The sequence below is a fragment of the Thamnophis elegans genome, chromosome 8 (assembly GCF_009769535.1).
Source record: "Thamnophis elegans isolate rThaEle1 chromosome 8, rThaEle1.pri, whole genome shotgun sequence".
Lineage (NCBI taxonomy): Eukaryota > Metazoa > Chordata > Lepidosauria > Squamata > Colubridae > Thamnophis > Thamnophis elegans.
The window spans coordinates 31,273,577-31,286,592 of NC_045548.1; positions in this window are offsets into that span (position 1 = coordinate 31,273,577).

A 13,016-nucleotide genomic window follows, 5' to 3' on the forward strand; every position below is an offset into this window, starting at 1 on the left:
CCACTGACCAAATTTTTTTCCTTTCTCCCTCAGGTCACCAACAATACTAAGTTAATGATTATTCTGTGAAAACATTTTCTAATTGGTGCATTGTGGGTTTGAGGGGTTCTACTTCGCCCAGCAAATTTAACTGGAATTACATTGCTCAGCTGTTGTATCTGGATAGATAACTGACACTCATCAATGGTTTTGGAAGCCAGTGGTGAGTGTCATTTTACAGGTCTACCAATCTGTAAAATGGACCATGCTCTGGCCTATGATAGTAAGCAATCAAGAAAATGCTATCTGCTTACTTGGAAATGTAAAAGGCATACTGAAGTAAATACATGTACATACAAATGTCCAGTTGCTGGTAAGCAAGTTGAAAAAAACTGAGTAAAATTTTACTCATTATAATTTCTTCTATAATTTCAGTGTACAACCTGGTATTTATGTCTAGATGTTCTGATGTACTGGAAAGAGGTATGTGATGGAGATCTGGTATATTTTGTTTAGATTATTTTGTAACAAATTAAATTACTCAATGAATCTGAATGAATTTGTGAATGAAATGGTATTCAGGTTTCTCAAAATTGTAAACACCTGCCAGAGTTATCTGGAGTTGGGTAGTCCATGCTCTTATTTGTTATTTTATTCAATTAATTAATTCAATTAATTAATTCAATTGTTTAATTTAAAATTAATGAATTTTAATTACTGTTAATCAATTAACTTAATGTAAAAATAATTAACTTTAATTTTAGCTTTAAAATTTTATTTAACAATTTAATTATTTAATTTCAATTTAATTAATTTAAAATTACTTTTAAAATATTTCATTGTTTTAAGGTTTATTATTTTTCAACAACAGAGTGAAGTGAAATTTTCAAGTATGGTAGATTTTTTTTTTCCTAATTTGATGGAAATGGCATTTGCCCTGTTTCAGAGAAGTAGATGAACCTGTTTGTGGGTATTTTCCAAAGGTATTGCACCATTGCAACACATTGTTGTCTATGTTGTGATGTTGTACATCATTCGTGATGATGTAGAAATATACCAAAGTACTACAAACTGTTTCACAATGCCACACATTTTTTTTAGTTTGACAAAAATCTCTGATCATGCAGATCTATGTAGGGAAGATTTGCAGTTTTTTCAATATTCAGGTATAATTGGATTATATGTGTGACTTCTGTATTCCAGCTATAGTCAGGGAGGAATTTGTGATTTATGTGGGATATGGACTATAGTATGATTTGGCAACTTAATATTCTATATTAAATTCAACTTCAGAAACATTAATTCAGGACCTTAATGTGGTGTCATGACATCATTATATAATAACGGTTGACTGAGTCAGTTTATTTTTGTAATTAAAAAGCCACTGAATTCTGTAAACCCTTTCTACAACTTTTAAAAGCCAACATGATTGCTACTCTACTTATCAGTCATTTTTATTATTTTTTAAAAATTAGTATTTCTCATAAGGAGAGACATTAAATATTATACATGTTTTATTTGTGTATGGTGAGCTCATGCTGAGAAATTTGATAGAAGACAATGCTATTCATATTATAAATATGGTGTCTTGATAATAGACTAAGGACATAACAGTATATCACAGAAGTTTCCCAAAGCCAACTCCGGATATGATGCTGAGCACAGGCACTCAACTTCTTTGGTCGACCATGGCAAGACCTGTTCTGAGTGGAACCTGTCCTGTTACACGCCTGTATGGTCTTGGTCACCATGCTGCAGCTCAGTTTCAGGGTCTTGGCAATCTTCTTATAGCCTAGGCCATCGTTATGTAGAGTAACAATTTGTTTTTTCAGATCCTCAAGAGTTCATTGCCATGAGGTGCCATGTTGAACTGTCAGTGACCAGTATGAGAGAGTAAGAGCGATAACACCAAATTTAACACACATGCTCCCCCTTCACACCTGAGACCTTGTAACACTGAGTCACATGACACCAGGGAGGGAAAACAGCTACTTAGGCCCCATTTGGACATTATCACTTAGGGATGTACTCACTTTTGTTGCCAGCAGTTTAAACATTAATGGCTGTGTGTTGTTATTTTGGAGGCACAGAGCATTTTCACTGTTATACAAACTGTCTATTCACTATAATATATTGTAGCGAAGTGCCATTTCTTCAGTGTTGTCACATGAAAAGATATACTTAAATATTTATAAAACGTGAGGGGGTATACTCACTTCTGTGATATATTGTATAAGGCCATGATGACAAACCTCTGGTACGCATGCCAGAGATGGCATGCAGAACCCTCTCTGTGGGCATGTGCACCACTGCCAGCTGCCTTTCTGGTTTCCAGTATGAACATACATGTTGGCTGGTGTGTATGCGCATGCTGGCCAGCTGGTCTTCGGGTTTCCATTGCTCAAGCGCACATGAAGACCAGCTGCGTGCTGGAAACCTGAACACCATCTGGCCAGCGCTCTGGTGCGGTTTGGGCACTCGGTGCCGAAAAGGTTCACCATCACAGGTATAAGGGATGTCATCCTAATAGATGATTTGAGGCTTAGAGTGGAGTTTCATGAAACCAGTTCCAGCCACAGCTATATTTAGCCTGTATATATATTATTTCCTCTGTTAAATAAAGATACTCTCAAGTTGATCTCAGTTTGTGGAAGCTCTAATTTCCCATGCATGTTAAAAAGCTATTGATTTCTTCTGAAATATTTTTTCAACCTCAGTCTAGCTTCTAGCTTTGGAATTTTCAAGCAGCTTCCCATTCAACTATTAACCAGGACTGCCAATTGTTGATGATTAGGAGAGTTCCACCATCTTCCCTTCTAAAGTAGAGTACAGCGAGGCTTCCAGTGGGGGGGAGGGGTTGCCTGAGGGAGCTTGTTCTTAACAGCTCTGGATTCTTGGTTGTGTTAAACTGTCTGAACAGCAATTCATCAGCCGTTTGACAGCTTGATTACCTCTTCTTCGGACTTAGAAGAACAAGGGGAGCTAATTGTGCTTGGGCAGCACGCCAACTAACCTTCCCAGACCATAAATCTGGGAAGGGAGGAAGGGCACCCGTCAGCATAATATTCTGAGCGCCAAGAACTTCTGCTGCTTTTATTTGCAGCACAAAGGCAATCCACCCATCCTCAGCACAAGCATAAAATCTGATTTACTGATTCCAGAATGAGCAGAGCCTCTACGCATGAACTTTTAATTGCATGTATTAATCCTTAGCTTCATTTTTACAAGAATTCCTTCTGATAATTTACTTGTTAAAGAGATATACAAAATGGCGCCGAGCAGCTTCGTAGCACTGGTCGGACTTTGAAAATATTTCTACGGAGCTTAGAACATTCAAAGAAAAGGAAGTGATTTATCACTAAACTAAACAGCAATTGCTGTACAATCGGCTAGCATAGATTTACTAATTGGCTGAAGAAGATTAAACTTGGAATGGCTTCTAGGCAAAAGGTCCCCCCTCTCTAATGTCTCAAAAAGTGCGGGCAGCTCCCCTGCTCCCGATGTGAAATTACAGTCATTACTCCCTCCCCCTACTGTTGCAGGGGAGCCTCTGACTAAATAAATTTTTCAGAAAGAACTGGCTGAAGCTTTTAAAAATCATGCTGCTGTGATGGAAACAAAAATTAAGGAGGAGATATCTGCTGCTCATAAAGAACTGTCTGATAAACTTGAGACTCGGGATCAGAAGATCAGGGACAATATGTTGGAGTTTTTTAATTCTCTATCAGAATATGTGTCCGGAATTGAAGATAGATTAGAAGATCTTAGTGACTCCAATATTAACTTGGCATCGAAAATGGATGTGGTTCAACAAAAAGTTGGAGATGCTGAAAAAGAAATTATTATGTTACAGTATAGACAAATGGAATTTGCAAGAATAAGAGGTTTACGTGAAAATAACCAGGAAAATTTGAAACAGATTCTCTCAGAAGCCTTTGATAATTTGATGGGAAGGCCAGGTGGGAATTTTGAATGGCAAATTGAAAAGGTTTATCGTGTTAACTCCTGGCTTGCCAGACAGAAGCATCTACCAAGAGACATTGTGATGTACTTTGCTACAAGAGACATGAAGAATATGATATTGCAAGAGTCTTATAAAACCAAGCTTCAAATTGGGGGTCAGGAGGTGACCGTTTTGAAGGAGATACCACCCCAAATGCTGAGATCTAGGAAAGACTACGCTTTTTTAGTTGAAGAGCTTAAAAATCGTCAGTTACAGTTCAGATGGGATGTGCCAGTCGAACTAGCACTCGTTTATCAGAGACAAAGATACCGTCTTAATTCAATATGGAAGGCCCGAGACTTTTACAATAATATATTGAAGGCTGGACATCCTGCCCCGCCTGGACCCAGAGAAAGAGAACAAGAAGGACAAGATAGACAGCAAACTACACAAGTATCAACAAGGTTGGATCAACTTTCGCTCTCAGAAGTACAAGGAACCAAGGAACAAAGACAAACCCATGTGATTACCAGACAAATGGACCAAGAATTAAAAAAGCAACAATTACAACAAACACCTGTCACCGGTCAAGATGCTACAGGTGCCAGTCTAGAAGCAGTGGGAGGAGCCAGACCAAAGATTAAATTCCAGGTTGTCCAGATGGCTCTAAAAAAGCTTCAGGGAGCCAAAGATGACAACTAAGTTACTAACGTGGAACGTTAATGGATTAAACTCCCCACAGAAAAGGAAGAAAATAAATCACTATCTTAAACAGTTCAAGAATGATATAATTTGCTTGCAAGAAACTCACATTAGATCAACTGATCAAAAATACTTGATTAATACAAGACTTGGACAACACTTTATAGCTTCTGCTTCAGAAAAGAAAAACAGTATAGTTATCTACTTAAGGAAGGATATGAGAGCTGAATTAATTGAAGCAGACTCCCAAGGAAGATACATTGCAATAGATCTGGTATTAGAAGGGAAAAGGATATTGTTACTGGGAATATATGCTCCCAACCAACAACAAGATGGATTTTATAAAAAGCTCCATGCTAAATTAGTACATTGGGATTACAGATCCTGCATACTATTGGGTGACTGGAACGGTGTTATGGATACCAAGAAAGACAAGAATCAATCTGGCAAAAAACAATAGGGGTTTTTAAAGTCCTCAACTTCAAGCCCAGTTTCTCAACCATTGCTGGACTAATCATACATCTGGAGCAGCCAGAGTCCAGGAGAGCTGAAAGCTGCTCCGTATCACCAGCAGGTGGCACTCTTAACTCAATTGGGATTAACATGGGGCCTTTATTTGAATTCACCCAACGATGCAAGGTGTCGTCATCGGATTCATCAGAGGAACTGGTGGTCACGTCCCCTTCCTCCTCCTCCGGCTGGAAATGCTGGGGAACATTCTCAGCAGCGCACGCAGCCTCTCTCTTCTTCCCCGGGGCCTTGCCCGCCTTTCCCTCCCTCTTGGTAGGGGGTGGAGCGGTCTGGGCCAGTTTAACGTGGCAATCCACAGTGAGATGGCCTCCCTTCCCACAACGGAAGCACGTGAAAGGCTTGGTCTTGCTGGCGAAGCTTCCCCTCCCTTCACTTCTGATGCGAACCGGGGCTTTTTGGGCTGGGGGAGCGATCTCTCCGCTTCTCTCTCTTTTGTGCGTTGAAGTCTAGCCAAATCTAACTCAACGTCTGCTGTGGGGAAGGTGTCTGTTAATGCATTGCTGGTAAATGTCCTCATTCAATCCCAAGGCAAACTGATCCAAGAGGGCATCTTCTGACCATCCCCTCATATAAGCTGATAGCTGTTGAAAATCCTGAACATATTCAGCCACTGGTCTATTTCCCTGCTTTAGGGCCATAAATTTCACCTTCCCGCGTTTCTCAATCAGCGGGTCATCAAACCTCCTCTTAAGTGCAGCCATAAAGTCATTAAAATTCCTCAGGAGAGGGGAATTGCATTGGTGTAAGCTCACCATCCAATCGGCCGCTTTTTCTTCCAATGAAAGTAAAACCATCCTCACTTTCATCTCATCTGTTTCTAAATCCGGACCATAAATTTCCATATAATTCCAAATTTGAATGACGAATAACCCCAACCTCTTGGGATCACCGTTATATTTTACTGTTAAGGGAGGGACTTTTGCCATTCGGCGTCTTCTGGGGGCCCCCCCTACTCTGGCAGCAGCCCTGGCTGGGGGGGGAGGCTGGTTCTGGGTTTCCTTGCTCCCAACCTCCCTCGGCCTCTTCCCCCTCCCTAAATTTATGCATGGAGTACCTTTGTTCAAATTCTTCCGTTTGCTCCCTTTCCATCGCTCTCCCATGGGTCTTTCGCTCGGACATAGCCTCCTCAAGGAGCCGTTTTGCCTCGGACAATCTGTAATCCTCGACCCCAGCTTCCTCCCATTCAGCTGGTTTCTTTTTCGGTCTCCTTCTGGTGACTCCTGCATCCAATTCTTCAGATTCCTCTTTTTACCCAACACCCAAAGTCCATCGGGGGCGAACCATAGGCTCTTCTACTCTTAGGCCAGCCAGCCTTTCAGGTAAAGATGGTTTGCAGTTGTCCCTTCAGTCTCCTCTTCATCGCTCGCATGCAACGACATTTTTCTTTGTTCCTTCTTGTGAGTACACCCCCACGGTAGGTTGAAACTCCTGGTAGGGTGTATTGTGAGACTTCGCTTATTGTCAGCACTTCTTCATTGGATAATCAGGAAAGAAAACCACAAGACTCCATTGATAGAAATCAAGTGTACTTTTACTAATTATAAATGAACAGAAGCCTAGCAAAGCGAAGACTGATTATTTAGGCGCGAAAGCGAATGATATATTGTATATCCCATTCCCCACCCCTTGGCATCCCATGCACAGTCCAATCATAATTCTCCCAAGTGTCAGGTGCGAGATAACTTTGAAAGGCATCACCAAGATGGAATGTCTATGCCGTTGGCCTTGGTGGGAAACCTCCTCCGCATGCGCAGTAAGACGGGCAGTTGAAACTCCAGAATCTTCCTCCAGCACAACAATCAGTCCCCTCCCAAACACCATGCCCTCCCTCCCCATTTCAATGGCAGCCGAAGCAGCAGCAAATCAGAGGCTGACAGCTTCTCGGCAAAATACTCAAATGCGAGCAAAACTACCTAAGTCCTTTTTCAACATGATGGATGATTTTGAACTGAGAGATATTTGGCGAGAAAGAAATGCAGAAGAATACGATTTTACCTTCTTTTCTGATAGACACCAATCCTTTTCTAGAATTGACTTCATACTAACTACCAATGATTTGCTTTCTAGGGTAAAGAAGATAAAGATATGTGCCAGAGTTTTATCAGATCATAATCTGGTTTGGATGGAGTTGGGAGTTGGGATGCAAGCAAGACAGTCTTGGAGATTGAATGAAAATTTATTTAGATATGAGAAATATATTAATGAATGTAAAAAATTGTTAACAGAATACTTTGTTTTTAATATGAATAAGGGTACATCTATGGAAACAGTATGGGATGCAAGTAAAGCTTATATGAGAGGAGCTTTGATAAATTTAAATAGATTACATAGACATAAACAGGGGGAAAAGCGAATTGAACTGGAAGATGAAATTAGGAAGAAAGAGCAAGAGTTAATTTTAAAACCAGGAGATAAAAAGATTAAAGAAGCAATTACCTTATTAAAAGACCAATTTAATATGCTGATTTCAGACCAGGTAGCTACCAATCTGTTATATGCAAAACATAACACTTTCTGTAATGCAAATAAATCTGGTAGATGGTTAGCATATTTGATTAGGAAAAAACAAAAATCTCATAACGTAGCGAAATTACACTACAGAGGGAAAGAAGTGTATCAACAGGATGAGATTCAAAAGGTCTTTTGTGAATTTTTTATAGGATTGTACAAGGGTGATAAAATTCAAGGCCTAGATATAGAGAGATACCTGGATAAATAAAAAATACCCATAGTTAAAGATGAGCAGAGGGAAAGATTGAACCAACCAATAATTTCAGGGGAAATTCTACAGGTAATCAAACAGTTAAAGGCAGGGAAAGCACCGGGTACAGATGGCTTGACGGTGGCTTATTATAAAAATCTACAATTAGAAATGGTAGAACCTCTTAAGGAATTATTTAATAAGATTCAAGTGGAAGGCAAGGTACCCCCATCTTGGAAGACAGCTTTTATATCCCTGATACCCAAACAAGATCAAGACATTACTCAACCAAAAAATTATAGACCTATATCATTACTTAATGTAGATTATAAAATCTTTACCAAAATACTAGCAAATAGGTTAATGTTGGTTATCCAGCAATTGATGCATAATGATCAAACAGGTTTTATTCAAGGGAGACAAATGAGAAGTAATGTAAGACTAATTGTTAATACGCTAGAATATTTGGGAAAGAATAACCAAATCCCTGCTGCGCTCATATTTCTAGATGCTGAGAAAGTCTTTGATCGAGTTTAATTGGCAATTCCTGCTGAAAATATTGCAAAAAATGCAAATAGGAGAACATTTCTTACAATCAAGCAAGTAATATATCAACAACAAACAGCTCAAATTATAGTTAATGGAAGTTTAACAGATTCTTTTCAAATTGAAAAAGGTACAAGGCAGGGTTGTCCCTTGTCCCCATTATTGTTTATCATAACTTTGGAATTATTGTTGAATAAAATACGGGGCTCGGAGGGCTTACAGGGAATTAAGATTAGGCAGCAAGAATATAGAGTACGTGCTTTTGCAGATGATTTGGTTATAATATTAACCCAACCGCAGGAATCTAGTAAGGTCTTAATGAATATGATTAATCAATATGGTCAAGTGTCAGGATTTAAAATAAATTTAGGGAAAACAAAGATATTAGCTACAAATATGAATACTAAACAAAAGGAAGAACTAGAAGGAATGACAGGATGTGAAATAGTTAAAAAGGTCAAATATTTAGGAGTTCATATTTCAATCTCAAATGGGAAATTATACAAGTATAATTATGAACCACTTTGGCATAGTGTACAGACAGAGATGAAAAAATGGGAGAAATTACAGTTATCTTTGCTGGGAAGAATAGCAGCAGTGAAAATGAATATTTTACCTAAATTTTTATTTCTTTTCCAAATGCTACCAATACTTAAAAAAGATGTGAACCTGCTAGAATGGCAGAAGGGTATTAATAAATTTGTATGGGCAGGGAAGAAGCTGAGAGTAAAACTAAAAATAATGCAAGATGTGCGTGAGAGGAAAGGTTTGAAATTACCCAATTTAAAATTATACTATGACGCAGTAGCTTTATCTGTAATTAATGATTGGATTAATTTAACAAATGATAGAATACTTAATATCGAGGGGCATGATTTGGTATATGGGTAGCATGCTTACCTGTTATATAACAAAAAAGTGGACAAGAATTTTAAAAGTCATATTTTAAGGAATGCTCTACTGCGGGACTGGAAAAAATACCAATACAAATTAAATGATAAGATACCCATGTGGGCAATTCCTAGACATGCAATAGAAAATATGAACATAGTACAAAAACAGGATATAATTACTTACAGACAGCTTCTTACCCTAGAAAGAGGTGTACTACAACTAAAACCCTTGGATGAATTAAAAGAGGAAAAGGTACTTCAAACATGGTTCCAGTATGGACAGCTACAGGCCAGATGGAAAATAGATCAAAAAATTGGTTTTATGCAAGTCGAGGATAATTTACTTAAACAAATAAGAGATCAAAGTCCAATGCATATAAAGAGATTATATAATGTATTAATACAGATGGACTCCGAAACAGAATTAGTTAAAGACTGTATGATAAAGTGGGCTCAAAATATTGAAGAACCAATAATGCTGGATACATGGGAAAGGATTTGGGTAAGAAATGTAAAATTTACACAAGCCCAAAACTTGAGAGAAAACTTTTACAAGATGTTTTATAGATGGCATTTAGATCTTAAAAAGTTGGCTTCTATGTATCCGAATTTACAACCTAAATGCTGGAGATGTGATTCTGTGGACGCTACATATTTTCACATATGGTGGACTTGTCAAAAGGTTAAGGCATTTTGGATAAAAATATGGTGGATTATGCAAAATGTTCTTTAAAAAAGGATAAAGTTTACCCCCCAGTTATTTTTGTTAGGTATAATTACTGATTGTACAGTTGTAGAGATTAATTTGATTTTGCACTTAATAACTGCAGCTAGATTGTTGGTGGCACAATACTGGAAGAAGGAAGATTTGCCTACTATCCAAGAATGGACATTGAAAGTCACAAATTTAGCCGAGATGGCTAAAATATCTGCATATCTTAAGGACTACTCAAACGAGAGATATAAACAAGACTGGAAAAAATGGATTGATTATACTCAAAATAAATATCGGGCTAAGAAATTCCAGATAGCTTATGATTAAGATCAGGAATGATATAAATTGTTTAGAGTTAGCCTAGCAAGGAGGAGCTAAGTTCAATTTAAAGATGTTATTAATTGCCTACTCTTTTTTCAAATATATTTTAGACTGTTTTTGTTAAAGACATATACCGTGTATTGGTTCTGGGAAGTCAGGGGAGGGAAGATTGTGAGGGGGCTGTGGGGGAGGGTGGAGGGAGGGAAGTATACTAGGTTTGAGGAGGGATGTTAGGTTTTAAAGCAATATGATTGTACATGTATACTGTCTTCTCTTATTTTTTTAAAAAAATTAAGATATGCTATGTATATTGAAATGGAAGTATAAATACCATCAACAGAATGGAGTTTGCTCAGAAGCTGAAATACACCAAGTGAATGAGAGGAAGAGTGGGAAGCAGAGGAGAGAAGAAAGATAGGAAGAGAGGGATAGGAGAACGGGCAAGGGGGGAAGATGAGGAGAATAAGTAGGAGTGGAAAGGGGAGAGAGGAGAAGGAGAAAGGAAGGGGAAGTAGAGTAGAAAAGGATGATGGAGGGAAGAAAGGAGGTAGGGAGGGGGAGGAGAGAGGCAGAATAAAGTGTTGGAGCCATAAATATGGTGTATGGAGAGCAGAAGAGCCAATAATTGGTTTTTTTTTATTTTTATTTTTTTGGGGGGGAGTTGATGGCAAGATGAACTGATGTAATTATTAATCAACACAACACGATATTGGCTATGTAATAGTATACATGTGATTATATGTTATGAAAATGGAAAATAAAAAAAGTATATTTGGGAAAAAAAATAGAGTACAGCTTTGGGTCACGTATATATATGTGTTGCATTTGTAAATAAATAAAGGGAGACTAGTATAGATCTATTTCAAGCTCTTTAGCTCTCATCAGTTAGCCATACCCTTACTGGTAAAAAAAAATGGCTTTCTGCCTGGATTTAGATTTAGATTTAAAGTTTATTTATATGCCGCCCTTTTCCCTGGGGGGACTCAGGGCGGCTTACAACTTAAAAGGGGGAGGGGGAGACAAACTTTTAACATATAAGACAAATACATAATTAAGAACACAACATTCATACTATTCGGGCGGGTTGTAGTCTTAACCTCAGGCCTGACGGGATAGCCAAGTTCTGAGGGCTGTGCGGAAAGTCTGGAGGGTGGTGAGGGTACGAATTTCCACGGGGAGATCGTTCCACAGGGTCGGAGCTGCCACCGAGAAGGCTCTCCTCCGCGTAGTTGCCAGTCGACATTGACCGGCAGATGAGGCCTAACCGGTGAGATCTGATAGGTCGTGTGGAGGTAATTGGCAGTAGGCGGTCTCTCAAGTATCCAGATCCACTACCATGGAGGGCTTTATGGGTGGCAAGTAGCACCTTGAAGCGTACCCGGAGAACGACAGGTAACCAGTGCAGCTCGCGGAGGATAGGTGTTATGTGGGTGAAGCAAGGTGCACCCACAATCGCTCGCGCGGCCGCATTCTGGACTAGCTGAAGTCGCCGAATACTCTTCAAGGACAGCCCCATGTAGAGCACATTGCAGTATTCCAGCCTAGAGGTCAGCCTGTTGTGAGGGCCTCCCGGTTCAGGTAGGGACGCAACTGGTGAACCAGGCGAACCTGGGCAAATGCCCCCCTGGTCACAGCTGACAAGTGATGTTCGAAAGTCAGCTGTGGGTCCAGGAGGACTCCCAAGTTGCGGACCCTGTCTGAGGGGCGTAGTGTTTGACCCCCAGCCTGAGAGATGGAATACTAGCCAAATTGGTGGGAGGGAAACACAACAGCCACTCGGTCTTATCTGGGTTGAGCACGAGTTTGTTAGCCCTCATCCAGTCACTAACAGCTTCAAGTCCCTGGTTCATCACTTCCACCGCTTCATTGAGTTGGCACGGGGCGGACAGATACAGCTGGGTATCGTCCGCATACTGGTGGTATTTTATCCCGTCCCGCCGAATGATCTCGCCCAGCGGTTTCATGTAGATGTTGAAAAGTAGGGGGGGACAGGACCGAACCCTGCGGCACCCCATATGTTAGGGGCCTAGGGGTCGATCTCTGCCCTCCAACTAACACTGACTGCGACCTGTCCGAGAGGTAAGAGGAGAACCACCGCAAAACAGTGCCTCCCACCCCCACCTCCCGCAGTCGTCACAGAAGGATACCATGGTCGATGGTATCGAAAGCCGCTGAGAGGTCAAGGAGAACCAGGATGGAGGCGTGGCCTCCGTCCCTGGCTCTCCAGAGGTCATCGGTCAATGCGACCAAAGCGGTTTCTGTGCTGTAGCCAGGCCTGAAGCCAGACTGGAATGGGTCAAGATAGCTAGCTTCCTCCAAGGACCGCTGGAGCTGAAAGGCCACCACCTTCTCAACAACCTTCCCCACAAAGGGGAGGTTGGAGACTGGATGATAATTGTTAAGAATGGCTGGATCCAAAGATGGTTTCTTCAGGAGGGGTCTCACCACCGCCGCTTTAAGTGTGGGGGAAAGACCCCCTCCCGAATTGAGGCAGTAACAACCGCCTGGATCCAGCCCCGTGTCACCTCCCTGCTGTTAGCAACCAGCCAGGAGGGGTACGGGTTCAGTATACATGTGGAGGCACTCACAGCTCTCATGGCCTTGTCCACGTCCCCAGGGGCAACATCCTGAAACTCAACCCAGGGGTGGTCTACTAGATTATCCCCTTGTGCCTCGGCTGGATCT